The following is a 13,919-nucleotide window of genomic DNA, read 5'->3' as shown; positions in this document are numbered from 1 at the left end:
ATCCGCAAGAAATGACCAGCCACTACTTGTGTGACGCCCTGTTCCCTCATGGTACACAGAGCCACATTCACGTACGAAAAGGCAACATGGAAGCGCACAGAACCGCAGGGCCGTCCCAATGGGGAGGCACTAGTCCAGCTGAAAGGCCGAAATGTTGCTCCGAGCCACCAGTACTGCGTAAGGGCATGTGGCCCATTGGCGATCGTCCCATAAGATCGTAATGCTGCTCCACTGATTAACACGAAGCAGCAGGTGTCGGGAGTAAAACCCATCTGCAGGAGTGGCATACAGATGGCAGTGGCAAAAGGGGAGGAGATACCTGTCAACCAAAAGAAAAGAAAAAGAACAGAATGGCCATCAGAACTACATTCCAACAACTCACTTCAATGATCACACTAAATCCACAGCCATATGCATGCTAGCCCACTCCAAAGGATCATCACCACCCCAAAACCACTTGCAACTCATAACCATCTATATCGAGGTGCAAACACCATCACAAACGAGTGTACCTGTGCATGCGTCTGTCAAAACAGAATCCATCAGATGGGAATGTTAACGTGCATGGACACAAGTGTCTGAGGGCGCGTCGAGACAGGGAGGGCTCAACAAGGCCAGATAGACGATGGTCCCACTATGGCAGCCCTGCATCACATAGCGTAGGGGAGGCGGATAGATCCCAAGAAGCCCTGTACATGGCAAACTCTGTATCAAATCACCTGCCCATGCATCCATTCATCATTCCCTCATCCCGGGATTAAAACGCCTGAATATTTACTCACATAACATTAGAAATATCCATTGAGTCTGTGCGTTATGCAGCCTGCAAAATCCACAGTGCCCCAGCCCGTAATTCCAGTGTAGTGAAGTAACATGTATTTGGGAACGTCCGGCCTCATCGCCCACGTCGCTATTGCGCATCCCAAACTATTCATATCAATCATTGCATCCTCGCCATGGCCCCTGTCTCAAGGACATTGAACAATAGTACGTTATATTTGCAGTCAGACCTGTGGGCATTTCCTCGCCGCTAGCTGAAAACCGAAAGCGCCGCCCTTCGAATTCCTCATTTGCAACATCACGTCGAAGAGGCATCTGTGGCCGTTTGAAATCACTAATTATTCCATCGAGTGCGGCTGTGTGTGAAAATGGCAACTGCCTTCACCCACAAATGGGACGCCCCGCCCGTCGTTGCAACTCGGTACAGTGATGCATGAGGGCCCACCGTTACTCGAGTACTACGTTCCACTGACCCTTCACAAGTCTGTTCGCGACTGCACAGATAGTATGTGAAACAATGGGACCACAGCAGAATGAACATATCAACCAATCTTACACGGCCATCGGGTACAGATACATGATTGCAATAGCAAGATGCCATTCCCCGAATTGCAGCGTTGTGCGCGGGACGTGCTCGGCCAAAGGGGAGAACAGTTTGCACAGGTGGAATGAATCACCACAGGTGGAGGCCATACAGCCTGAAAACACATAAATTGCACAGCCAGTCTCCTCCCACAACCACACCGAAATGCTACCGGCAGGACTCGCGATGTTGGCCCTGGGGGACCTGATAGCACTGCAAGTACTCCAACTCCAAGAAGAAGACGAACACCAACTACAACCGGCCGCACGGAGGAGACGCAGGAGGAGGAGGAGGCCAAGGCAGGGCCAGCAAGGGCCGCCAGCACAGCCACTACCACCACGCAGGCAGCCCGCAATCCCACGCCTCCGAGCACATCCGTTCAACCTCACTGATGAGCAGATCCACACCCTCTACCGTCTGGACCGGGACACCATAGCCGCCATTGTGGACATGACACAGGCTGACCTTGTCAGCATGATAGATAGCCCAACCGCCATCCCACCCCTACTGAAGGTGGTGTCTGTACTCCACTTCCTGGCCACAGGCACCTACCAGCACACAGTCGGACAGTTGCATGGCATTTCTCAGCCACTGTTCTCACGGACACTATTGCAAGTGCTCGATGCCCTCCTGCAGCACGCAGACGACTACATCTCTCTACCACGCTCGGAGCAGGAAATTACCAACACAAAAGTGGGATTCCATGCACTTGCCGGCATACCGGCTTGCATTGGTGCCATCGACTGCACCCATGTGGAATTGGTCATCCCACATGCCATGGAGGCCCAGTACCGCAACCGAAAACAATTTCATTCTCTGAATGTACAAATGGTGTGTGACTCCAACAGGATCATTACACATTGTTGTGCCAGATTCCCTGGATCAACCCATGATTCTATGGTCTTGAGGAACTCTACAATACCACGCTACATGGAGCGACACGCAGGGAACAGATCCTGGCTACTCGGTGAGTCTCATTACATGCATGATAATGTGGGCTATGTGATTCGGCAATGACCTGGCAGGAAGGGGGGGGGGGGTGTGCGTACGTAGCAATGGCATTCCACATCATACGTTTCTCGTCCACATACAGGTGATGCTGGATATCCACTGAAGAGATGGCTCCTCACACCAGTCCGGAACCCACGGGACCAGCATGAGGAGGACTACAACCATGCCCACTCACGTACCCGTGTAGTCATTGAACAGGCATTCGGCCTACTGAAGGGTCGTTTCCGCTGCCTCAGCAGGTCTGGCGGGGCACTCCTGTACCGCCATGAGAAGGTTGCAAAGATGGTCATGGCATGTGTCATGCTCCACAACATGTGCGTACGTAGAAATGTGCCCATGCCCCCTGACGCAGAACTGCAAGCACCTGAAGATGGTCATGATGAGGGTGGGGATGTGGCAGCACCTCATGGAGTCTGCGAGGCACCGGAGGGCCGTGACATTTGTCAGCATCTCATTGATGTATGCTTCTAGCACTCACGCCTGGTGGCTGATACATGGACACGGGACTCGTGGCACTGTGTGTGTCTGGGACATGCACAATATGGACTGTACGCCTATGATGGCCTAGTACACAAAGATCAATGTCCACACATCTCATTGGTTGATCGTGCACTGTTTATGGCATATGTGATATCATGTTGTACACCCTATCGACCCGCCACCCAAGTGAGCCCAACACACCCCCTCCACCCTCCTACCTCCCCCCCGAACACCAGTGTCCAAAGATGCTCATTGTCAGTGGGCAGTCGCTATTGCAAGCCCCCTCTGCGGGTATCAGGGGCACCCCTGCCTGTGGAGCGCAGGTTCCTCCCAGATCTACGTTGGGGGCTGCCCTGGACGGAACTTGCAACGGATGATGTCTCTGCCTGCTCACGTCCATGCATGTCCCTAAGGGTTTGCGAGAGCTCAGTGAGCACACGGCGCACTGCGGCAAGTTCGGCACATACGTCCTTGGACGTCGCATGCAGTTCCCCCCTCAGGCTCTCGGTGCTACTCTCCATTTGTGCCCTTAGTGTCTCTGTACCTCTCTCCATTTCTGCCCTAAGTGTCTCAGTTGATGTTTCTATGTCTGCCTTAGTGCCCCCACATTCATCGGCATGGTCCTTGAGGAGCGTGGCCAGTTGCTGCTGTTGCACGATTAACTGGTCGAGGGACTGTTGCCTCTGCTGGGCCATGGCCATTTGCGGGGGTGTCACAGAGGGGCTGTTGTCCTCATGTTGCCTTGCCACAGGGCTTGTGGGGGATGGCCAGTCGTCGTCTTGTGGGTGCCCCTGCGTGGTATCCTCATGTTGTACGGGATGGGACAGACAGGGGGATTGGGACAGGTCATGGATGGATCTGACTTCGACATCCCCGTCTTCTGTGTCGGAGCATGCTGCCATCAATGGGGTGTCACCTATGGTGCTGCTGCCACCAGAGGCAGTGCCTTCTGTGGCATCCGTTGGGGGGACCTGTGGTGGTGGTGTTGTGGGCATGCTGGCTGCTGGGGTGCCTGTTGATGTTCCCTCCTCTGTGCTGCCACCTGATTTGTGCTGCTGCCGTGTCTTGATGCGTGCAGCTGAGGTGGAGGGTCTTTGGCCGCTGGTCTTGGCCCTCTTTGCAGGTGTGCTGGTAGGGGTGTCCTGAAGCTCGTCGTTTGGATCGGACCCTGTGGTGGAGTAAAGGAGGGCGAGGGTTATTAATGGGTCTGTGGGAATTGGAATGGCATTGTATCACATGCATTGGGGTGGTACCTGAGGGTGATTTGGGTCGGGGCCTTGGAGGTGCTTTCATTTGTGTGTGGAGTGAGGGTGCAGTTGTTTGGCAGCCTGCAGTTAGGGTGTGCCTGCTGCACGTGTAGTGCGTGTTTTAGGGGTTTTTAATTATTTATGTATTTATTGTGGGTTTTAACGTGCGCTATCAGGCCGATGTGTGTGGACGTTCTCCTGGACATGTGTTTCTGTTGCACTATGTGGACGCATGGTACTTCACATGGATGGACTTTGTGGATTTGGCATTGTTTTATTTGGCCCACCTACCTGAATCTTCGGATGTCTGCACTCCTTTCTCCATCCCTCCGACTCCCTCTATGCTCTCCATTCCGATGGTGGAGGCACAGATTTCTTCCCAGGGGGTCAACTTGATGGGTGATTCAGGTACTCCCCCGGTGGCTGTGGCAATGTTGCGGTTGGCAGAGAGTATGCTGCGGACGCGTATCCGCAGGTCGTCCCATCGCTTGCGGCATTGCTGTGGGGTGCGGGGTGCGGTCCCCACCGCACTTACCCGCTGTGCCACCAGAGCCCATATGGCCTTCTTGTTTGCAAGTGCCGTCCTGGTCATTTGCGTGCAGAAGACGACGGCAGCATTCTCCTGGAGGGTCTCTGTTAGCACGGTGAGTTCCTCACGGGAGAAGTGGACCTGCCGCTTGCGGTCGCACGCTTTCTTCGCTACTTTTCCCATTTTTCTTGGTTTCGCTAGGGTGGATGACGGGTTGGGGTGTGTTTCAGGGTAGTGATTTTAGTGGTTGTGTGGTTTTAGTGGTTTTATAGGTGTACGGCGGGATGTTTCCCGTTCCGGGCCCATGTTTTAACTTCCGTTTCCGTATATTTCCGGTCACCGTACTTTCCGGTAGGCGCACACTGCGGTGTCCGCTGTGATGGGTGGCGGTATTGCACCTAGGGCGCCGTACGGCGGCGGTGTGGGCCGTTTTGGGGTCATTTCCGCCATCGCGGACTTTGCACTTCCGCCATGCCGTGGTGCTCGTGCCCGATGGGTCGGAATGGGCCGCACTTTGCTCCTTCGTGCAATGGCGGAAACGCTATTTACGCTGTGGCGGTCCGGTCAGTCACTTTCCGCCAGGGTCGTAATGAGGGCCATTGTGTTTTAAAATGTCCTGACTGTTGGGACCATTTGTGGCTATTGTTTCTATCTCTTGGTTGGATTTTAGTTCTCTTTTTTGGGATACAGCTGGACCAGGGTTTAGCGAGACAATGTGTTCAGATTTGCCATATAATACTGTACCTGTGAAATATTCTGCAGCTATGTAGCACCCACATTCTCTATGGGAGAGCATTTTTATACCGAAGCTGTACAATTTTTGTGACAGTGTTTTGTCAGATGATATGTCATCCAGAGGTATTTTAGCTCTGTTTTCTCAGCTTTGGTGAGATAGGCTGTGACATATCTTGCAACTGCAGTGGAATTGTCTCCAATATATTGTATGCCTATCTTTGCATTCCACAAGAGGGCAATGATTGCAAGTACCTTTCTAAGTACCGCTTGGCCGCGCTACTCTGCTCTTCAGTTTGGATTCTGCTAACTTTGCCACTTTTTGGACTTGCAGCTGTGCAAGACTTCAAAACCAGCAAGTGAACTGGGTTTGACTCAGCAACAGGAGGAAAATTCCATTGCTTTCAGCTTTAACTTATGCTATTTTTTTGTGTTTATCTCGTTGATTAGGCACCGTGCTGTTGCCTTGCTGACTCGCCCAGTGGAAAGCGTGCATATAATCCTGAAAGTGCGCACACCGCGCACGCGCCCCGTTTGCAAGTACCTTTCTAAGTACCGCTTGGCCACATTGCCGAGTTTGTCGCGGTTGACGCGGCCTGCTGTACTCATTAGGCATCTTAACTTTCTGATAACTGCTTTGTCTGGGTGTCTGGGAAATTTAGAAAGGGCTTTTACATCTGAACATGCTCACGCAAACTTCAGGTATGCCACCTGGGTCCCTTATAGCTGGCATATGGGAACCCACTTCTGGACTTACAACGCCTCCGCAGACTAAGAAGCGTTCATGGAGTGTGTCTACACCCTTCCCCAAGCCTGCTAAGTTACATTCAAAACAAATGGAGACCCCCGTGAGACACATGGAGATTCGGTCATTTTATGCCAGCTTGCCGCAGGTTTCCTCACCTGTATTTAGCAAAAGGACACCTACGTTACAAAGAGCTGTCTGTTTGGCGCCTCAGATAATTATCGACCATGGTAAATTTGATTTAGCGGCAATGACGTCAACAGAACTACCAGGAAGTACTGTTGTGGGTTTGGGGGGACCGAAATTGTTGTGTCGGGTAAGTCAATGTACTCATGCTCCGTTGTCTGTGTCTGGCAGTGTGTTATTGTGCAATGTTATGACTGCACCAACTTCCACACTTAGTCAGACAAAAGAATCTCAGGGTCACCAGCTAAAAGATCCAGTGATCCTCAATATTGATTTAAATTAGTCTAGTTTTTCATCACAAACATTGAACGATAACTTGTCAGCTTCCCTGGTGTTATACCCAAGCACCTCTCAGTCTGTTGTTTCAAATCTATCATTTGCTATTCCAACCCCAAGGAAAATCTCCCAACATGTTCCTAGGAAAAATTCAATTCAGGTGCAGTCTCCAAATAGACTGTTGGAGATTACTCTAAAGTCAATCAATTCGGCCATCCAATCAATGGCCAAACTCTTTGAAACTATGGAACTCAGAATTGCTGCTCAACATAAACAAATCGAACAGCTATTGCTGTGGCAAGATTCTGTAACTTTAAATCTGCAGGGAAACAGGGAGAGTTTGACAAAGGCTGTGGTTAAGCTGGATTTGAAATCTCAAATAAACACATTTACTCAAACCACTGGCTTAGCATGTGAGGAGTCAGGATGGGATTTTGAGTAAATCTGTTCTTCCTCACTTTGCAGAAGTGATAACCGAGAAAACTGATGAGTTGGGAATCCGGAAATGAAAACGGAATAGTAGGAGGTAGTGGTAACATTAAATCTGTGATTAGTAAACCTCCAGTTTTACCTAAACCAATATACCCCATGTTCGTAGTGGCTAGTCTACAAACTCAAGTTCCTAAAACGGACAAAAAGGTAACTTTTGCCCCGGAAAAGAAGACGAAAAAATCAAAAAAATGCAAAGTCCAATTCTACATCCCAGACAAAGCAATTTGTTAAAAGGCTACCTTGTCTAGAAACTAATAAAAAGATTAAAGAAATCACAAAGAAGTATCAAGCTCATGCCCAACTAGCGCAGAAAAAAAAAGTGATTACACTTTTAAAGAGGACGATTTCCATTCCCTCGTATAAACCGTTGGATGATCTAATTGATGCGGTTTCAGCCCCCATCCCATGCAAGGATGCACCTCAAAGGAATAAAGGTAAACCTAAAGTGATGCTGAAACCCCATACCCCACAGAAGTCTAAATCCATTTTGAAAAGTGACATCCACTTACTGGAAATTCGGCGTGCAGTCGATGAATACATGGGTGCACAAGCACACCAAGCATTACCTCTAAAACATGTTTCTGAACGAAACTCAAATACAAGCAAAGAAAACTTAGAACAAGATTCCTTACCGGAAAGTGAAAATTTGATGGCCACTATGAGCGTTGTTTCCACAACATTGTGCGCAGCTGACAACCTAGAAATTTTTAATAAAGAATATTTACAGACTGTATCTCTGCCAAAGGTAGGCCTCGGATTATCTCACTCTGAAATTAAACAGATAATTACCTCTACCATTTCAGAGGTTTTACAAAATAGACCAGTGAAGTCACAACAAGTACTCAACTCAAAGGTGGTATCGGAAAGAAATCCCAATAAATGTGCCTTGAAAATGAAGAAATCAGCTTCCTTTTGCTTAACATTAAAATGCTGTCCTCGTCCGGCCCCCCAATACATACTTAATCGAAAATCTGTTTGAGAGATTCTCTCGGAAATTCCAGCTTTAGATGACATGAAATCAGTTGACATCGAACAGGTGGAATTTCTTCTGAGGGGAGACGGGACCGAGGTAAGACTATGGATACATTCCAAAGTAATCTGGAACATGATTTGGGCAGAAAAAGCTCACTTGTTTGATCTGGGATTTAGTTATACTCTTGAAAGAAGTACACTCTCCACAACAGTTGAAGGGGGACTCGGCCCCTCCAATTGTTAATTACTTCCATGTGGACATGGGGAAAAATCAAGGAAAGAACGTAGCCTGTGTGTGCAAACAGCAAGGCAATTCTCATTAGAGCTTACCCCAGAAAGATCAACTCTTGTCATTGGTTAGCTGGAATTCGAGAGGTTTCAGACATCTTTTAAATAAACCTACAGAGCTATCCACACATGACATAATAATGCTCCAAGAGACGTGGCTCGTAGAGCCCCCTGTGTGGAATGGCTTTGACCTCCAAGTAATCCCAGCTAACAAGGCAATGCAGGGGAAGCCTTCATCAGGCTTGCTGGTTGCTGTTAAACAGAGTTCACTCATACAAATTGAGCATTGGGTTTCACCAAATCCGTACATTCAGTTGGTCAGAGCCCAACATAATTCAAAATTCTTTGCTCTGATCAACTTGTACTGCAATCCTGACGCTATGTCAGATGATCAATTCTTGGAGGACCTTATGGGTGTACTAGACATGACTTTGCTCTATCCCTGCATATGCTACACCATTATTGCAGGTGACTTCAATCTACACTTTTTCTCTCAGCAACAAATTCATCATAGTAGGCTGCTGTCGAAATGGTTGTATTTAGCAAGATCAAGAAATCTATTAGTTTTGAATGGCTCATTTCCTTCTGACAATCCTCCGAAAGCGACTTGGCAGAGAGGAAATAGTGCCGGTATAATTGACTATATTTACGTGGACGAGAACATCATGTCACAAATTAGGTCTTTTCAAGTGTGTCAAAATATTCTGAGTGATCATAACATGTTGTGTATGGAATGGGTAGTCAAAAATCTGGCAAATAAGGTACCTGTTGAATATATGCAAGGCAATGTAATTGTAAATACGGCTCAAAATAGACTTTTGTGGAACAGTAACTCGCTCAAAGCGTTTGGGGAATATTATGCATGGTTACTTGGTCAAACAAATCGAAATCAAAAGTTGGAGGTAGTAATTTATGCTGATGCCATGCAGAAGTTCCAACCCATTTCAAGATCAAACATGCAGAAGCAAGCCCCACACTTTCACAACTTTAGTAAGGAAGTCAAAGACAGGAAAACTCAATTCAAACATGAAAAACGTCAGGCATTACAATTATCATCAGCTTCACGAACTAAGGCCTTAACACAGATTAAAACCAAATATAAAAACTGATTGAGGACGAGGAAGCACAATTTATATCAGACTGATGGTGCTACCATGTTATGAACTTTAAGCAGTAAAAATACCAAACAAATTTGGTCCTTGTTAAACCACTCATCAGACTGTATTAGTGAACAAATGTGGGTTGAATATTTTTCTAAGATCTATACACAACAAGCAGACTTAAATATTGATCCTAGTTCCATTCTGATTGGGTCCTTTTATTTACATTTTGACAGGGAAGATATCTTATACTTCATACACAAAGCCAGTAAATCCAAAGCCCTGGGGCCAGATCGGCTTTCAAATTTCAGGTTGAAACAAAATCCAGAGGTATGGTCTAATATCTTATTTGACATGTTCAATAACATCAATCAGACGCAAAGGATACCAGAGTCATGGAAATGTGCTCACATTATTCCGATTTACAAAAAAGGGGACCGAAACAATCCGGCAAATTATCGTCCGATATCTTTGTTGGATGCACAATTGTCTTATGTGAATTTAACAACTGGTCCCTAAACACCTTTAATCGTGATCCTTTGCAGTCTGGTTTTGTGTCAGGTATAGGCACCATCCCAAATATGATAACTTTAAACATGCTCAAATCCCAAAGTGCAATAGAAAATCAGCCGTTATATATGGCATTTGTGGACTTCAAGATGGCCTTCGATTCCATAGATCGGAATTTGTTATACTCAAAATTGTACCAATATGGATGCCGTCCCTGCTTAATTGCGCTTATAAAGCATCTGCACACTAACACTCAACTGCAAGTTTGATTGAATACGGAGGGTCAATTAACATCTCAGATCAAAACGAACCGTGGTCTAAAACAAGGCTGCATTTTGGCGTCCACTCATTTTATTTTCTTCATATTGGATATTGGTGAAGTTTTTCTTTCTATTTCAGCAGATCCACCAAAATTAGGAATTCAGCGCATACCATGGTTGCTGTACGCGGATGACCTGGTGTTGTTGTCTCGCACTCCGACAGGTCTACAAAAATTATTGGATGGTTTGGCACAGTATAGTGAGTCAAATCATCTATCTGTAAATCAAGAAAAAATGCAGATACTGGTATTCAAAAGAAGGACTTCAAATAGATTCACTAAGTACATCTAGCATTTTCAACATGATGTTTTAAGTTCTGTTCCTGAGTATAAATATTTGGGTATATATGTTCAAAATTCTTTATCATGCGTGACACATCTGCATAATTTAGATAACAAAACAACCACGTTGATTTCGCAAGCGAAAATCCTGGCACACAAATTTGGCAAATTTTCATACAAACATATTATGTTTTTTTACGAGCAGAAAGTGGTGCCGGTTTTGATTTACGGCATGGAGATATTGACAAATAATCAACAACCTGACTGGCATGTTCTTGAAGCTAGATATTGGAGGAAGGTCTTGAGATTACCCTCGTGTACACCTATGCCCATTTTGCGCCATGAATTGGGCTTAGTTCCTTTAGTAGCCCATATAATGTGGAAGAAATGTGCCTTTTTTCGCAAATGTTTGCTGAGTTTACAACTAGATAACATTTTGGGGGTAGTGGCTCATTATTTGACTTCTTCATTGCATGCATTCTGCAAAAGTGGCGACAAGAGGTATACAAGATCATCTCAGATGCTAGTATCACTCTTCAATTCTTACTAGAAAATCCAATCTTAGCAAAAAGAAAATTATACCAGTTTAATTGGATCATGAATACAGAAAGGTGCATTGTTTATAAGGACTTTTCAATTGCATTATTTGGACACAAGAGATACCACCAGATGTCAGATTACTTGGTTAAATGTCCTTCTGCATATATAAGAAATAACTATTCAAGATTTAGATTAAACTTATGGCCTACAAATGACATCTTGGCCAGGAGGAAACAAATTCCAAAGAGTCTAAATTTCTGTCGTTTTTGTAAGAATCTTATCCACAAAGAGACCTTAGAACACATTATTATCTCGTGTCCAAATTTAGAAGTACAGCGAAATTTGTTTTTCTCAAACATATTATGCACATTCACACCAACTGATCATAAGGACATTTGGTGGCGTGTCTTTTGTAGCACAAAGTTTGCTGTATGGAAAGCAATTGTTCATTTTTAAATCAGGTACTGCCAAATTAGTTTTAAGTTTTATGAAAGTGTGTGATAGGAAAACATGAAATGAACTAAATGTAAGTTTGTCAGTTAATAAGTTCTAAGTGTAAACTTATGTAAAGTCTGTGTTTTTATGTAAATAGGAAGATATGAAATGAAATAGTTGAATATATATGATTTTTGAAACGATGGATGAAATTTGAAAGGTTGAACTAATTCAGCCAAACAAATAAAAAATAAAAAATTGTAATCATGGATGTACTTGGATGCTTCATCCCTTTTAATGTTGTATGTGTTTTTAGGGGATTTGCCTTTTACACTGTGTATAAGAGTAGACATCAAGCTATTTGCTTGTCCTTTTTTGCAAACTGGTCCAGGGAAGCCAATACAACATTTGGTATGGTATTTATCTTTGTTTTTATATCTACACCATCAGTATGTGCCACACTTATGTTTTTGGAAGATGTGTGTACGTAGGTCACTATGTGTGGTTTCTGAAAGGTTGTCGCAGGTAAACTGTAAAACAGTGAAATCTCTGTCATGACTAAATATGGGCGCATCCTTTAAGAACAAAAGCATGTGGATGTGTGACGCTCCTCTGGATTGATATTCTTTTCTCCAAAAGAAGGGTTGCACTTCTCTGAGGAGGGGGAAGTTTTATTATAGATAAAGTGCAGCATGGCAATGAAGGTGAAAGTACCATAATACATTGACAGGGTCAAGAGAACAAAGTTCTCCTGGTGTTTTTATATCTATTCCATCTTTATTTTGGTTTGCAGTGCGTAAGAAGTTGTACAAGTCATCCAATGCATACTCTGAGATACTGTGATACTTGACTGCAAAACTTCATCTTTGTCTTTTATCTTTTGAAGCAGTTGAGTAGCAGGCATGTCTAAAAAATTAGAGCCTGTTTTCAATTTGTGTGCAACTCCATAAAATAGAGTTGCTAGTTCACTTTCAAACAGGAAGTGGAAAATGTATTCTACATTTTGTCTGCATCTGGGGTCCTCAGAATAAATTAATAAAGAGCAATATCCTGATGCACTAATTTGTGTGGATCTTTCATCACATCTTCCTTGTTTTCCTATAGGAAAGAGTGAGGAAAAGAATGTGCTTCTACACTTTTTTGCCATATTCTCATTGGGGGTTCTTTGGCTTGATGGATTTGATATGTTTCTAATACGTCTTTAATTGTATTTTCGGAGTGTAGTGGGTGAATTGTATGCTGGTCTAAAAAGTTGGCTGCCGTAACAGGATCTACATGTTCAAATTAGCCAGTTGCTGGTGAATCCTGAATTATTTGAGTGGTTTCTCTTAGGTTTTCATCTATGTTTCAATCTTTGTAGTATTCACTGTTTTCTTTCAGATAGTGTAGGGCTTGTCTAACTTCGTTTAAGGTGACTAGTTGTTGCCACATTTTATGAGTATTTTGATGGTACGCCATTGACTAGTACAATCAAAGATTGATCTATTGGGCATTATACTCCTACATTTTCTTTAAAATCTAATTGCAAATATACTACTTTGCCATGGATGCCTTTTAGTAACTCAGATGGAGGCAATGTGGCTGTTTTCTGTTGAAGGAGTATTATAGCTTGAAATTAGTGCATTTTTTGGATTATAATGCTCTCATACAAGTTAAGTTGCTGAAGAGCCTTTGGAAGTGGGAATATTTCTAAGTTATTAGTGACATCACATGATAGCATTTGGTTAGTGCCAAGCTTTGTATTACAGTGCATGCAAACTATTGAGGAGTCACTAATTTTGTATTTTTTTCTCGTGTTAGATATAAAGCTAATTGGAACCACTGGGATTCCTCATTGTCCTCTATTTTGTAAGCCATGTCTACTATTTTTGTGCTCTTTATATAAAAAGTGTTGTGGCAACAGACACATATTTGGTCTAGTATTTAAGCAGATATGTTTTGAAACATAGTTATTTCTTTTGTGTATTTATTTGTTAGAAGGTCGGTGTTCTTGAGGTTTTCACTAATGTTTTCTGAAGTTACTGAATTTCTAAGTCAACTTCAGTTCCAAAGTATTTACTTTGGAAGTGCTCTATTTCTCGAAGGAGATCTTTCACTTTTCCATGTAGGAGAATGTTATTTAAATGTTATAATTCTGGAGCGGGACTGTTTGCATAGTATAGTCTATGCACAAGATTCTGTATAGTGGAATGGTGTGTTGCTAACATTTTGATATGGTGGAAGGTGCTTTAGTAAGCAGTTCCTGAAATGCAGGCTAATGAATGTACTCAAAGTCCATTGTGGCTGTGCACTGGACAAGAGTCAATGGTTTGTAAAGTTTTTACTTTAGTTTTGTCTTTTAGTTTCACATAGTGAATGAGGAATTGTCAAAAATATTTAAAAGTTTGTTGGCGTGCAAAACACATTGAGCTG

Source organism: Ambystoma mexicanum, chromosome 3p (assembly GCF_040938575.1).
Source record: "Ambystoma mexicanum isolate Mex_15411 chromosome 3p, UKY_AmexF1_1, whole genome shotgun sequence".
NCBI classification, from domain to species: domain Eukaryota; kingdom Metazoa; phylum Chordata; class Amphibia; order Caudata; family Ambystomatidae; genus Ambystoma; species Ambystoma mexicanum.
Note: the sequence above shows the minus strand (reverse complement) of the source record.